The sequence below is a fragment of the Acanthochromis polyacanthus genome, chromosome 1 (genome assembly GCF_021347895.1).
Source record: "Acanthochromis polyacanthus isolate Apoly-LR-REF ecotype Palm Island chromosome 1, KAUST_Apoly_ChrSc, whole genome shotgun sequence".
NCBI lineage: Eukaryota > Metazoa > Chordata > Actinopteri > Pomacentridae > Acanthochromis > Acanthochromis polyacanthus.
In genome coordinates this window covers 47,924,749-47,939,206 of record NC_067113.1, presented here as the reverse complement: position 1 = coordinate 47,939,206, position 14,458 = coordinate 47,924,749, and the positions used below count along the sequence as shown (strand labels likewise).

Sequence of the window (14,458 nt, the reverse complement as noted above, 5' to 3'; positions counted from 1 at the left end):
TAATGATTACTAATGCCACTACATGCAACTGTGGCTACTGCTTAAGAATAATACCCCCCCTAGTCACTACACAGCATGGAGACCCATTCACAGAAATTTATCAAAACAGAAAAACCTCAAAGGATGTTAAGATGAATGACCTGCATGGCAGCATGTAAAGAACATTTAGCATCTTCAGGAGGTTCAGCAATTATTTTGGGGCAATATATCAGCATCATAGAGATAATGTCAGTAATTGAAGTAAAACACAGAATCCATTCAACCTGCAAATGTACAGTAGTTTCTATATCCAAATAACACAAAGGCCTAAAAATGAAGACTTTAATGATCACCCCATATATCATTAAACTTACCTGATACCTGTTTGACCGTTTACAAATGTCCACGTGTTGTCGCTCGAGTGGATCCTTGGTTTTCACCTCCATGTGAGCTGCCGTGGGTGGTTTCTGCCTCTCTGACTCAGCTCCAAATAGCTGCACTTCCTCTCCGATGTAACTGCAGCCTTCAGCCGGCGCTTACACTGGGAAAAGCGAAGGTTATTGGCTGCAGTGTTCAGTGGATGAGGAGGGATCAGCCTAGACAGAGAGAGAGATATACCTTCAGGTGAGGAATTAATTGAGCCTGTAGATTTTTTTGTGTGTGTGTTGCGGCGCTATACTTGAGCCGATATTCTCACTTCCCCGCCTGTGTAACTTCTCTTTCAAACACCCTGAGAACATTTTAGCACCAGTTTGCGGAGCACATTGAATAGAGAGGCATTAGGTCTGAGGAGTCAGACTTTATATATGAGCCTGTCTGCTGCAGTCGGGGCCTGTTTTCCCTCAGTCAAGCTGATGACTCCATAACCACATCGCACGAGGCGAAGCGATGTCAAAAAACCGGGAAATCACAAGTAGCACTTAAATTATCCTGTTTCATTTTTGAACTGAGGGAAGTAAAAAATCTTCACGATGTGCATGCGTGTGTGTGTTTTCATGTGGGGCAAGGTTTCCATAGAGACTAGGCCGGCTAATCCGACGAGCTGTGGAAGACGGAGAGAGCAGGTCTGAAGTGCTCAGCATTACGGCGGCTTCTAAAAGCTCCCTGCCTCTCAGCGCCTTAGTCTTCATTACCTCCACATCCCCTTTTGATTGGCTGCGTTTATCCTGAGTACCCCAGGTTTGGGAGGGAACCTTAACCCCGTCCACCCCCCACCGCCGACAACACACACCGCCAGCATCGTTCAAGTTGTCATAGCAACCCCCCGAAGGCAAGAATTTGGACTCATAAGCCAGACATTGTATCATGTTCTGTACCTGGTAGTTTGGAGACAATGTGCCGCTCTCCTCTGGCCTCCGTCAGACAACACAAATTGTGGGAAAAATGGCACAAAAGAGTGATTACAGTGTGCGGTTTGTGGGTGTTAAAATGGTATAAAAAAAAGAGAGAGATTTTGCATGCCCTTGGATGTGCTAAGTGGCAAGATAATTTGGTTTTCTGTTTGGTTTGGATAGTGCTGGTTTGTGCAACACTTTGGCACGCATTCAGTCATCCTGTGATGGAAATAGAAAATTAGCTTGGGGTCTTAAGCCCCTCTGCTCGTGCCACGCGGTGCCCAATGTGTTCACACTGCTTATCTGGAGTCAACTTGGAGGCTCCGGTGGAGTTAGGAGGTTGGGTGAATGCTGGCAAGACAGCGGAGCCTTCCCATGATGCTCCGGTCGGTCGGCAGACAAAGCATTAAGATTCTCTGTTGGAAGCAGAAATACAACAATATAAAATCCTCTGTTACATTTACTGCATTTAGGCCCAACTTACAGCTGTAGATTTTGTGCTTTTGTATTTTTGAGGACACTTTTTTGCATTGGAACAAGCTGTAAACAACATCGCACACCACCTTACACAGTAACCATGTTATTTAACAAGCACTACAAGCATTTATCTGGAATAAGTGAAGGGGCGTCCAATGTTCATTGTGCTTTTTGCTCTGGCTGGGTCTCCACCAACTCAAAATTGAAATATCAGGCTTTCTGAATGCAAAATATTTCAGTTTTTCCACATGCTAGTTGCCAGTTTTGTGTTTTGTTTGGTGCAGGTCAACTTCAGCATTATTATTTGTCCCTTGAAGGGTGATTCGTTATGCAGCAGTGACACGAGCATTCACAACAAACAGAGTAGTAGTAGTTGGATGGCAATCGTGTGTTCACTTGTTGTCATAGTTACTCTGACCCTGTGCCACTATCTTGCAATGATACAGAAATCTTCAGCAAATCTGTGGATCCAGACTATAAGCCGCATCACTGCCAAAATCTAATCGCTTGGTCCTCGTGGCATTTCTGACCTTCCCTGAAAATTTCATCCAAATCCGCTACTCCGTTTTTGAGTAATGCTGTGCACAGACAGACAGACAAACGTATGCCGATCGTCACATAACTTGGCCGCATTCCTTGGCAGAATAACAATAAAAAACAATTACTTATTTTTAATGTAAAAACACAACAAAAACAGTAAAATATCCCACAAAACACAAGATAGACAGAAGCATTAGCAGCAATCTGGGTCACTTCGTGGAGACCAGTTGGTTTATCAGAGAAATTCTGACCAAAAGTGCTCTCTTCGACTCTATAAACAACATACGCAATCTGAAAAATGAAGCCTGCATAGAACACCCTTAAGCCTGTATTCTTTCTAACAGCCAGCAGGGGGCGATTCGTCTGATTACGACTGCCGAGAAAGTTATGAGAAAATGACCATTTTCTCACTTGATGTGCTGCCTCAGGAAACATTTTCATAAAGAGTTTATGGTCTCAATCACATGTTTCAAGTCTCCTTTAAAACAGCATGATGTCCATTTAGTAAACTGTGGTCCCATTTAGTGTGAAATAGACAATAGAGCAGGAAATGTCGACTTGGCGATTGATATATTGCAGTGGTTTCTTTGATTTTTCACTCAAATTGATTACTCGCCTCTCATGTCCAGCTTAAAAGGAACAAGCTGCCCAAATTCCACACTTGAGACTTCAAAAAAATCAGTGAACAAGCTGAAGCTATGAAGCTGTGGTTGTTTGTTTTTGAGGTACAAGATGTTTGATGCTGTTCAGCTGAGAAAAAGAAGCTGTTTTATGCTTGTAGCTTAGTTTGTGTAACACACAAAGTTTGTTGTATTTTTTTGGTTTTGACATTTTAAATCTTAACAGCTATACAATAGAGGTAAATGCAACTACCTTGTATGTCACATGTATGATCACTCTTGAACAGCTGATTAAACCTTAGAATAACCACTCTTCGGTCAGATGTTTTGTAGGTTTAATCCAAAGAAAAAGAAACATCAGCTGAGCAGCTATTTGAACAGTTGTACGATTGCCTGAGTTCTACAGCATTCCTAGTCTCACAAATGTTACTACATATTTATTTTCTGCATAAATTAACATCCATATGCGTACAGAGGGAGAAAAAAAAATGCAAACACACCTGCAGGATTTCAACATAAACAAACATGCAGCCACGTATTAGTATTCTTCGGAGAACTTCCTCTGAAAGTGGGAAAAGCTGCGCCACAGCTCATATTAGTCTGAAAAACGATATCAGTTAAGATGATGCCATTTTAATGTGAACATGACAATCAGAGCATCGCCACAAAATTGATATCTGACTTGATATCCCACTGACTCAATTATATTCGTTGAACAAAATCCTATCATTTTCAAAATATTACATTTTCTAGGGTGTTTCTGATCTCATGCGGCAAAACATTTTTCATTCATTTAGACATTAAGAAACTCCGATGGCACAATATGGCAGCAAGATGAAGTGTTAAGTTATTACCCAGATTCAGCCTCACTCTTTCTCTCTTTTTGAACATGGATTTGCGATATAGTGTACTGCGGTTGGATTTTTTTGTGGCAGATTCAGCCACATTGCCGGTTTTTACCCACTGGCTAACTGTACTACTGTAAAAACACCCAAATAAATAAATAACAACTGCAAGAAAGTCAAATTCCGATGATCCTCAACAGCCCACAAGGTCAATTTGAGCCACTTCAGGCAATGTTTTACTCTTTCTAAAACTATGAACACTGTGCTTGCATCAACATGTGACAAGACTGTCGGCGCAATCTGGAAGACAACCAGGATGAGCAGCAGCCAGCATCAAGGCATTGAGAGGCCAGAATCAAACTAATGTTTTGGGCCCCAAAGTGCTTTATTTCAAATGCAGTAAAGAATTTTGAGATTGAAGGTTCAGTAAAAGTTTTTTTAAAAATGGTAGTCAAAAGCTCTAAATATATTGTTTCAGTGCTGTATTTGTGTAGTTCAGAGGAGGAATGGGATATCAATTTTTGTTTCAATAGAATAATATCTCAGATTACCTGAATAGCTCTATGCTAAATAAGTGTTACCCTAAAACCAACCATAATAGACACATTTGGACTCCACAAACTTTTCCATAGTTCAGCACTGTATTGAACTATAAACACTAGGATTCACCTAAAGGTCTCTGATTTCAATTCAATTCAATTCAATTTTATTTATATAGCGTCAATTACAGTCAACTCGTCTCAAGACGCTTTACAGAACCCAAATGCCTGACCCCCAGAGCAAGCCCAAAGGCGACAGTGGCAAGGAAAAACACCCTTTTAACAGGGAAGAAACCTCGAGCAGAACCCGGCTCTATATAGGGGGGACCCATCTGCCTGCTGGCCGGGCGGGTTGAGAAGGACAGAAGAGGGCAAGGGGGAGGGATGGGAGAAGAGGGAGGGGTGGGAAAGCAAGGAAAATACAACACACATTTGGATACATGCATGACAGGATATGTGACACAGACAAAGTATAAGCTAACATTGAAAACTGACTCATAGTTTACTCTTATGATGTACGGCTCTGACATTAAACATACTCCATATATAGCTAGCAGTAAAATTCAAACAGTATGTAAGTTAGCATAACAGTATAGTGAAGGCAATGCAGAGTTGACTGGTGGAAAAAGGGAGTTGGAAGCAGAGGGCTGGAGGAAGGTCAGCAGCAGCATCCCACAGTGGACATGGTGGAGACTGGACCAGCTGGTGGAACATCGACCGCAGATCTGAAGCATCCAGCTCTGGGACCAGGGACACTCGGAGAAATAGCACAGGGGGAAATAGAGTGAATGTACTGCAATAACGGTATACATATTAAATGTAAAGGTAGATAGAGAAGGGCTCAGTGCATCAAGAGAAGTCCCCCAGCAGCCTCGGCCTATAGCAGCATGACTAGGGGCAGAATGAAGGGACGTCCAAGAGGGAGTCAGCTGTGCAAATGAAGACACAAGCCGAACCCCTGTGGGTCACCCAGTCAGCCCCAACTATAAGATCACATCCAAGGATGGTAGTTGTCAGATATAACTAATGGCTGACCCCCAAATACAGAAAAAAGCCTGTTTAAGGCTCTTTTTTTTAGTTCTTTTATTGGACATAGGCACTCTTTAACCTGTTGCGGTTCAGTGGCCCGCTTGCGGGCCGTTTTGATATCTGCATAAGCATTTTTCGAAATAGAACGACACTGCCAACTCGATGATAGAAACATTATACACCGATGGAAAGCTTAGATTCTCATGAATCCGCCAGGATAAATCTCTTTCAGATGTGATTACCACAGCGGGTAATATAAACACATTTGTCCGACAAACAACGAATATCCATCCATCCGTTCTCTATACACGGCTTTAACGTACACAGCGCGACTCACATTTGCGGGTTCATTATTACACACAGATGAAAATATTCCACAAAAAACAGCCATAATCCAACCTTGGACATCCAGACGAAACAAGCCAGTAAAATATTTTGTTGAAAACATGTCCTGAAGTCGGTATATAATCCACGAATAGGTCGTTTTCAAGGAAATGCACCTCGCGATGCGCGTCCAATATTCCCTGTATTTCTCGTCATATTTTTATTTACAAATAAAATATTAGCGATTTTTTTGTACTGATAATGGCTGGAATTGACTGTACCTTATAGGGCTACACACGAGACCAACCCTCAGTTACGTAAATTGTGCAGTAATTGATCTAAATGTGAGTGTACACTGATTGATCATACACATGAATTTGTGAATTTCTCTTTGGAGATAAAGTATCTATCTATCTAACACGAACAACTGTTATTTAAAAGAAAACTTGTAAAGTGGACAGCTATTAAAATACTTCAGCATCCCAAATGGTGGTGCGATCGCAGTCTACGGGTAGCTACCATACAGTGATTACAGTAGATGGATGTAGTCTCCAGACACGAAAAGTGAAACCAAAACAGAAATGCATTCTCTCTAATGACCAGCAGGGGGTGCTTCTTCAGTTTGCAAGTTGAAGTCACACTGCATAGAAGTCTGTAAGAAAATTACCTCACTTCTTGCTTGATTTGTAACCTAAGTATTCATTTCCCAAGTGACTTTATGGTCTCAGTTGCTAGTTTCAGCTCTCACACAGTGGTGCTTATTTGGTAAATTGTGGTCTCATTTTTTTTGGTAAAATAGCCAAAAAATAGGACATGTTTTAGGGAGAGGCTTCCAGGAATTTGATATCATGCGCATTGTCTTTGAATTTTCAGTCAGATCTACTTGTCACTCATTGCGTTCAGTTTTTTTAAGAAAGAAAACAAGATCCTGAATTCCTAATTAGAGCCTTGAGCTGTAATCGATAAACCAGTGGTTGACTTGAGAGCCGAGGAGAAAAAGTATCTTTCAATTTAACTTTTTGTTGTGATTTCCTGTCTTCTTGGAGCTAAAACAACAACTCACAATTTCAGAACAGAACGATTTTCCGTTAAAAAAAAACCCAAAGCAAAACTGCGACACTTTGAAATCAACATAGGCTGACAAGAAAACAAGAATGTCAATCCATTTTCTAATGAAACTTAAAGAAACTAAATTAAACTCAACAGGCAGGAGGCCTGCTTTTTGCTGCAGTCTCCATTTTATCTCAGCATGAAAACAAAGTTCCCCTCATCCCGCCCAATCACAAGGAAAGGCCAGGATGTCTTCTGTTGAGAATATCAGGATTTATTAGAGCAGCTCAAATGAGTCAAAAGATGTAGATCAGAAACAAATGCCAACAAAGGACATAAACGAATCTGCCAGGTCTCAGAAGGATACACAATCTGCGGTATTTAACATCAAGGACTCCCCAAAAATGTTTGGTCCAAAGGTGCCTTATGTCGAACAGTATTGATTTCTGCTGTGTTTTATAGATAACATGGAAACTGTTGTGGAAGTTCAGCACGGTCGAAAGAGTGAAGAAGCACACTTGAGAAACACATTGGAGATTCAGATGACTTAAGTTGAGAGTAGGGTTTACTGATGTCGGGTGAAGTGACACCAACAGAGCAGCAGTTCATGCGAGCAATGCCATCAGTTCTGAGGATTCGCTCTGATCTTTGGGTATATATGGTAGTTGGGAGGAGGCCAGATTTAGATTACAGACCAGTATGGGGACAAATCGTTAGCGTAGTCATGTCATAAGACAATATCTAATCCTGACCAGGGCAGAGAGTGTTAAAATATCTTCCTCATCTAGCATCTGCCTGTCAGGTCTGCATCGAGAAAAGGGGGAACCAAAGTTGGTAATCTGCTCTAACCTGTAGATAATTTGGGATGACGTCAAAAACAGCTGCAGTGAAATACCTTAGTACAGGGGCTCTGAGACTCGCGTCTGAAGTCCGTTTCTTTGGTGCGATGTAACATGATTTTTACTGTAAGTCGGAACTCACATACTGTACAGAAGTACCTATGTCACTCACCTATGCTAGCACAGTGGTAAAATCATGATCTAAGGGAGCCCGGGTAGCTCAACAGCTTGTGTTAGCTCCCCATAAACTGGGGCTATAGTCCCCCTCTAGCGGTCATGAGTTTGATTCTCGCCCGTTGCTCTTTGCTACAGGTTCCCACTTTCCTGTCTTCCTCTCACTAAGACTGTTAAATAAAGCTGCAAAAAGGCAAGAACAATATTGATATGATCAAAATCTAAGACATAAAAACACTGTTCAGTAAAAACAAATGAAAAAAGAGAACAATTTCTTACTTTTACTCATGTGGTTGGCTGGCACACTGGGCATTGCAAATGGGGAAAACAGGATTACACTAGGTGAATGTAAAGAAAACCACATGACGATGTATCCGTCCACCAACGAGTTCCAGCATGAAATTTGTTTTAACGTCGCTAACATCACACATCGGAATGATGGAACAAGACCTTCTTCATGAATTAATGGGTGATGGCAATGTAACCACAAAACGCCGTAGGTCGAGGACGTCAAAAACCGAGGACCTGCTGTAGGGGAAAGAGTGATTTCTTTTTTTTGTTTGTTTTTTTTGTTTACAGAAATGATGAATCTGCCACCAGTAACGTACACCGAGCTACAACTTGCAACCCTGAACCCACATTCTTTAACACTGGCTGCCCTGAAGTCGGTGCAGGAGCCCGCTTTAAGAATAAAAAATAAAAAACTCAGTGATTCCCCCTTCGAAAATCTGTACTTCAAAGTACACACATGCACGTACACCGGCCTTCCCTGACGAGAGGAAATGCATTGGTCACCATTATTTTGTTCCCAAAAGGCTCGGCTTTCATCTTGACTCAGCGTCCTCCCTTTATTTCTCTTTCTTTCTCTCTAATACACACATGCAAAATCAGCCACTGAAAGCTTTTCATCTTGTTCTTTCACACCTTCTTCTGTTCTCGTTTTAGACTCACCCTGACCCACATACTTCTTTATTCCACTCCAAATTCCTCCACACTCACCTCTTTTCTTTTTTTTTTTGTCAGCTTCACTCCAACCTCTGCCTCTTTTCTCCTTTGCTCTGTGTCTCTGTTACTTTACTGTTGTGCTTTCACCACTTTAGGATCCTCACAGGATTTTTGTTTTCTTTTGTTTGGTTTATTGACGCAGACGTTCCGCACCTTTAAAGTTTCGCTATTTCAATTTTTTTATTCTTCTCATTGTGAAAAAAGGGCCTCTAAAAGTCTGACACTGAAATGTTTCACAGAAGTGGTACTAGCAACATTAATAAACAGGACTGACCTAGGTGGATTTATGGTCCTGAACTACATTTTCTTCTAAACCAACACTGACAAAACCATCAAAATTCTCCAGATAATAAAATTCTGCAGCTCTTACAGGAAACACTTGAGCACACATCACAAATGTTTTGATTTTACTGATCAGAATGTACTCGGTATTCAAGTCATTTCATGGCTGCATTGTTGTTAACGCTGAAGCTCTAGAGGAGGAGTGTCAATCTCATTTTAGTTCAGGGGACATATTCAGCTCAATTTGATCTCAAGTGGGCCAGACCAGTAAAATCACAACAGAATAAGTGATAAATAATGACGATTCCACTTTGTGTCCCTTTCTTTTTGCATTCTGAAAATATTCACATTTAAGGAACCTTTTTTTTTTTTTTTACAAAACATCATGAAAAGCCTGAAATTTCAAGCGAAAAATAAATTCAGTTTCAACAGCACGAGGCCTCAATTTATCATTTACTCTTAAACTTACAATGCATCTACAAAATGTCACAAAACCTTTAGTCACAGGTATCCGTGTCTAAATATTACACTATTTTATTTTCTGATCAAAATGACAAAAATCAGACAAAAACATTACAAAATGACAAAAAATGGACTGAGTCAAAAAATTACATAAATGACACAGATGAGGCAAAAAATAACAAAAAAACAAAAATGTACAAAACAATAAAAATTAACAAATGACAGATGAGACAAAAATGACAAAAAAAGAAACAAAACGACAAAAAATTGATAAAAAACAACAACACAGACAACATAAAAAGGAAACACAAATGACAAAAACATGAGACAGGCAACAAAAGTCAGACAAATAAAAAACAACAATTACAAGACAAAATATTGCAACAATGAGACCCAAAAGAGCAATGGACAATCTAGTATTTTATTTTAAGATCAAAACAACTCATCATGGCCTCAAAATCATTTTAAATGTATAGTTTTGCAAATTATGTATATTGTAATTAATATTTTTGAGAGGCAGGACTTTTAAATCCCAAAAAAGTACCAGAAAGTAGATTTTAATGCACTATTTGAAGGGAACTGCCAACAGTGTATTGCATACTACAAAAACTCAACAAAATACTATTCTTCTCATATCTACTGAATCATTAATCCCACACACAAGATGCATTTAACCTACAACAATAATAAGAATGAAATAAAATAATACATGCAAAACAAATATGAAGAACATACTGTATTAAGCGTTAATTAGGACAGTATGCAAGTGTGTGTGCATGGACTTTGCATGTGTAAACTAAACACTGTTGAAATCTGTTTTCCCTTGGACATGAAAGAGTCTTTTTTGGTAGTTTCTTGTCAAAAAAGCCAATTTTAAACTTAGATTCGGTGTTGAAAGCAAGAGTAGTAGACTGACATAACGATATTGAAATCTGTTTTCACTCGGACATGAAAGAGTCTTTATTTGTAAATTCTTGTAAAAGAAATGTCAATTTTAAACATCGCTTCAATGTTAAAAGGCAATAATCATAAATTGTCATGAAACTGTTCATCTGTTTTCACTTGGACATGAAAGAGTCTGTTTTTGTAAATTCAAGTTAAACTGTCAATTTTCAACATAGATTCAATGTTGAAAAGCAATAAAAGAGAAAAACGTTCAAAGGAATGTGAGAGTAATATGTAAAGCTACACATATTAGCTTTTCAAGTCATTAACTCAGCCCACTGGCCTCCATAGCCACCTTACAATAACATTCCTTATAGAAAAGTTGAATTATGAACCAAGAATCATGGTAGTATAGACATAAGACTGACTAAATCACATAATGACAAAGAGTTAATTTTGTTTTCTGACATTTTTTGCCAATAAATCAGCAGAAAGAGAACTGAACTGAGTAGAAGACTAAGAATAGTCAAAAATCACACTGCTTCATTTTTACGTATATTTTCCTGTCCGAGCAAACCGTTCTTCTCCGTGTGTCAGTCTGACCCTCGTCGTATATTTTCATAATGTGAATCAGAGACTCTAATTAGGGTAAGGTCAGCCTGGTAAAGCGGTAATCGCTTCAACCGCTCCGTCGTGAATGATGGAGAACAGCCATGAAATGCTATTTATGGCCGGAGCGGCTATTAGCCACGCCGGTTAGCAAATGAAACCTCCTCGTGGGTCCTTTAATTCTCCAAGGAGATGATTCCTGCTTACCGAGCCCAGAGGACTGGTGGTGGTGTTGGTGGGGGGAAAGAGGAAAGATTATAACCCCGGCTAAATTGCACCTGCACATCTGTAAGTGTGATATCATGTGCTTTTGTGTCCTCGCTGGCATTAATGCGAACCCGGAGCCTCGCGTTTTAATTGGTGGCTTCTCTTTCCGGCTCACAATGCCAGCCGTAAATCCATAATGGAGGGAAAAGACAATGGCACATGAGGTAATTTCTGTCCAACCACACCCACTGGGCTCTAATTGCGCCGCAAGGCATGTAAAGGAAAATCAGCGGCTGTGGTGGGGCTGGACTGTCAAACCGCGGGAACACTGTGGCTCTGACAACTTTAATTGGTAGTTGTCGTGTATATCCCTGTCTTCATTAGCAGCCCCGAGACTACCTGCTTCTCCTCCCACACATGTGCTCGCACGCAAGCACAGCTATTGGTGAAAAGGTCGTTAGATGTGCTCGGTTTAATAGCAGATTGTCATCCGCGACCGCCGCTGTTCTGCGGACACTTCCATAAAAAAGCCACCTCGAGCTGTTTTCATTCACTTAATTCAGATTTTCCTCTCTCATGCGTTATTGGTGAGCTATGATTTTCAAAATAAGTAGTTTTTTTTTTTTTTTTACATGTTTGACTGTTCACAACATATGAAATACAGTTGTAAGAAAAAGTATGTGAACCCTTTGGGATTACTTCGATTTCTGTATAAATTCACCCCAAATTAACCCTAACTCTAACCCTGGTCATAACGTGTTCTGATCTTCATCTAAGTCACAACAAACCTTTGTATTTAATACCTGGTTGACCCTTCTTTACCAAAAATAACCTCAACCAAACAGTTCCTGTAGTTGTAGATCAGACCTATACAATGGCCAGGAGGAATTGTGGACCATTCCTCTTTACACAACTCTCTCAGTTCAGCAGTATTCTTGAGATGTGGATCTTAATCGGGTTGAGTTCAGAACTCCAAAGGCATATTTTCTTCCGTTGAAGCCATTCTGTTGGTGATTACTTCTATTCTTCTATTTTTCCACTGATGACAGCAATCCATCCAGGCCCTGATTCAGCAAAGTAGCTCCAAACCATGATGCCTCATCCACCATACAGTTGCAAGAAGAAGTACATGAACCCTTTGGGATTACTTGGATTTCTGCATAAACTGGTCATAAAATGTGTTCTGATCTTCATCTAAGTCACAACAATAGACAAACAGTCTGCTTAAAGTAATACAGCACAAAAAATGATATGTTTTCACATATTTAATGAGCACAACATGTAAACATTCACTGTGCAGGGCGGAAAACGTATGTAAACCTTACTGGTTGGCCGTCCTCTGGCAGCAAAAAGCTCAACCAAACGTATCCTGTATTTACAGATCAGACCTGCACAACAGTCAGGAGGAATTTTGGATCATTCCTCTTTAAAAAACTGTTGTGGTTTAGCAATGTTCTTAGAATGTTTGGTGTAAATCGCTGTCTTGAGGTCATGCCACAGCATCTCAGTTGGGTTGATATCAGGACTCCAGAAAGCGTATTTTCTTCTGTTCAAGCCTTTCTGTTGTTAATTTATTTCTATACTTACATATCTTTGGGTCATTGTCCCATCGCCCATCTTCTGTTGAGCTTCAGTTGGTGGACAGATTGTCTCACGTTTTCCTGCAAAATGTCTTGATAAACTTGGAAATTCATTTTTTCGTGAATGACAGCAATCCATCCAGGCCCTGAGGCAGCAAAGCAGCCCCAAACCATTGTTCCCCCTCCACCATACACACGTGGACAAAATTGTTGGTACCCCTCAGTTAAAGAAGGAAAAACCCACAATTCTCACTGAAATCACTTGAAACTCACAAAAGTAACAATAAATAAAAATTTATTGAAAATTAAATAATCAAAATCAGCCATCACTTTTGAATTGTTGATTAACATAATTATTTAAAAAAACAAACTAATGAAATAGGGCTGGACAAAAATGATGGTACCCATAACTTAATATTTTGTTGCACAACCTTTTGAGGCAATCACTGCAATTAAACGATTTCTGTATTTGTCAATGAGCGTTCTGCAGCTGTCAACAGGTATTTTGGCCCACTCCTCATGAGCAAACAGCTCCAGTTGTCTCAGGTTTGATGGGTGTCTTCTCCAAATGGCATGTTTCAGCTCCTTCCACATATGTTCAATGGGATTCAGATCTGGGCTCATAGAAGGCCACTTTAGAATAGTCCAACGCTTTTCTCTCAGCCATTCTTGGGTGTTTTTGGCTGTGTGTTTTGGATCGTTGTCCTGTTGGAAGACCCATGACCTGCGACTGAGACCAAGCTTTCTGACACTAGGCAGCACATTTCTCTCCAGAATGCCTTGATAGTCTTCAGATTTCATCGTACCTTGCACACTTTCAAGACACCCTGTGCCAGATGCAGCAAAGCAGCCCCAAAACATTACTGAGCCTCCTCCATGTTTCACCGTAGGGACAGTGTTCTTTTCTTCGTATGCTTGGTTTTTGAGTCTATGAACATAGAGTTGATGTGCCTTACCAAAAAGCTCCAGTTTGGTCTCATCTGTCCAAAGGACATTCTCCCAGAAGCTTTGTGGCTTGTCAACATGCATTTTTGCAAATTCCAGTCTGGCTTTTTTATGAGTTTTTTTCAGCAGTGGTGTCCTCCTTGGTCGTCTCCCATGAAGTCCACTTTGGCTCAAACAACGACGAATGGTGCGATCTGACACTGATGTACCTTGGCCTTGGAGTTCACCTTTAATTTCTTTGGAGGTTGCTCTGGGCTCTTTGGATACAATTCCAACGATCCGTCTCTTCAATTTGTCATCAATTTTCCTCTTGCGGCCACGTCCAGGGAGGTTGGCTACTGTCCCGTGGGTCTTGAACTTCTGAATAATATGAGCCACTGTTGTCACAGGAACTTCAAGCTGTTTAGAGATGGTCTTATAGCCTTTACCTTTAAGATGTTTGTCTATCATTTTTTTTCGGATGTCCTGGGACAATTCTCTCCTTCGCTTTCTGTTGTCCATGTTCAGTGTGGTACACACCTTTTCACCAAACAGCAGGGTGACTACTTGTCTCCCTTTAAATAGGCAGACTGACTGATTATGAGTTTGGAAACACCTGTGATGTCAATTAAATGACACACCTGAGTTAATCATGTCACTCTGGTCAAATAGTTTTCAATCTTTTATAGAGGTACCATCATTTTTGTCCAGGCCTGTTTCATTAGTTTGTTTTTTTAAATAATTATGTTAATCA

The 14,458-nt window shown here is 40.3% G+C and overlaps 1 long non-coding RNA gene across 1 annotated transcript in view; it reads left to right on the top strand.

Annotated features, from left to right (window-relative positions):
* Positions 1–513: 513 nt before the first annotated feature.
* The window catches only part of LOC127537092 (uncharacterized), a 113,640-nt gene continuing 99,695 nt past the window's right edge, over positions 514–14,458 (top strand). The window contains exon 1 of the long non-coding RNA XR_007946575.1: positions 514–603. This is a non-coding gene — a long non-coding RNA (uncharacterized LOC127537092). The remainder of the gene's footprint in view (positions 604–14,458) is intronic.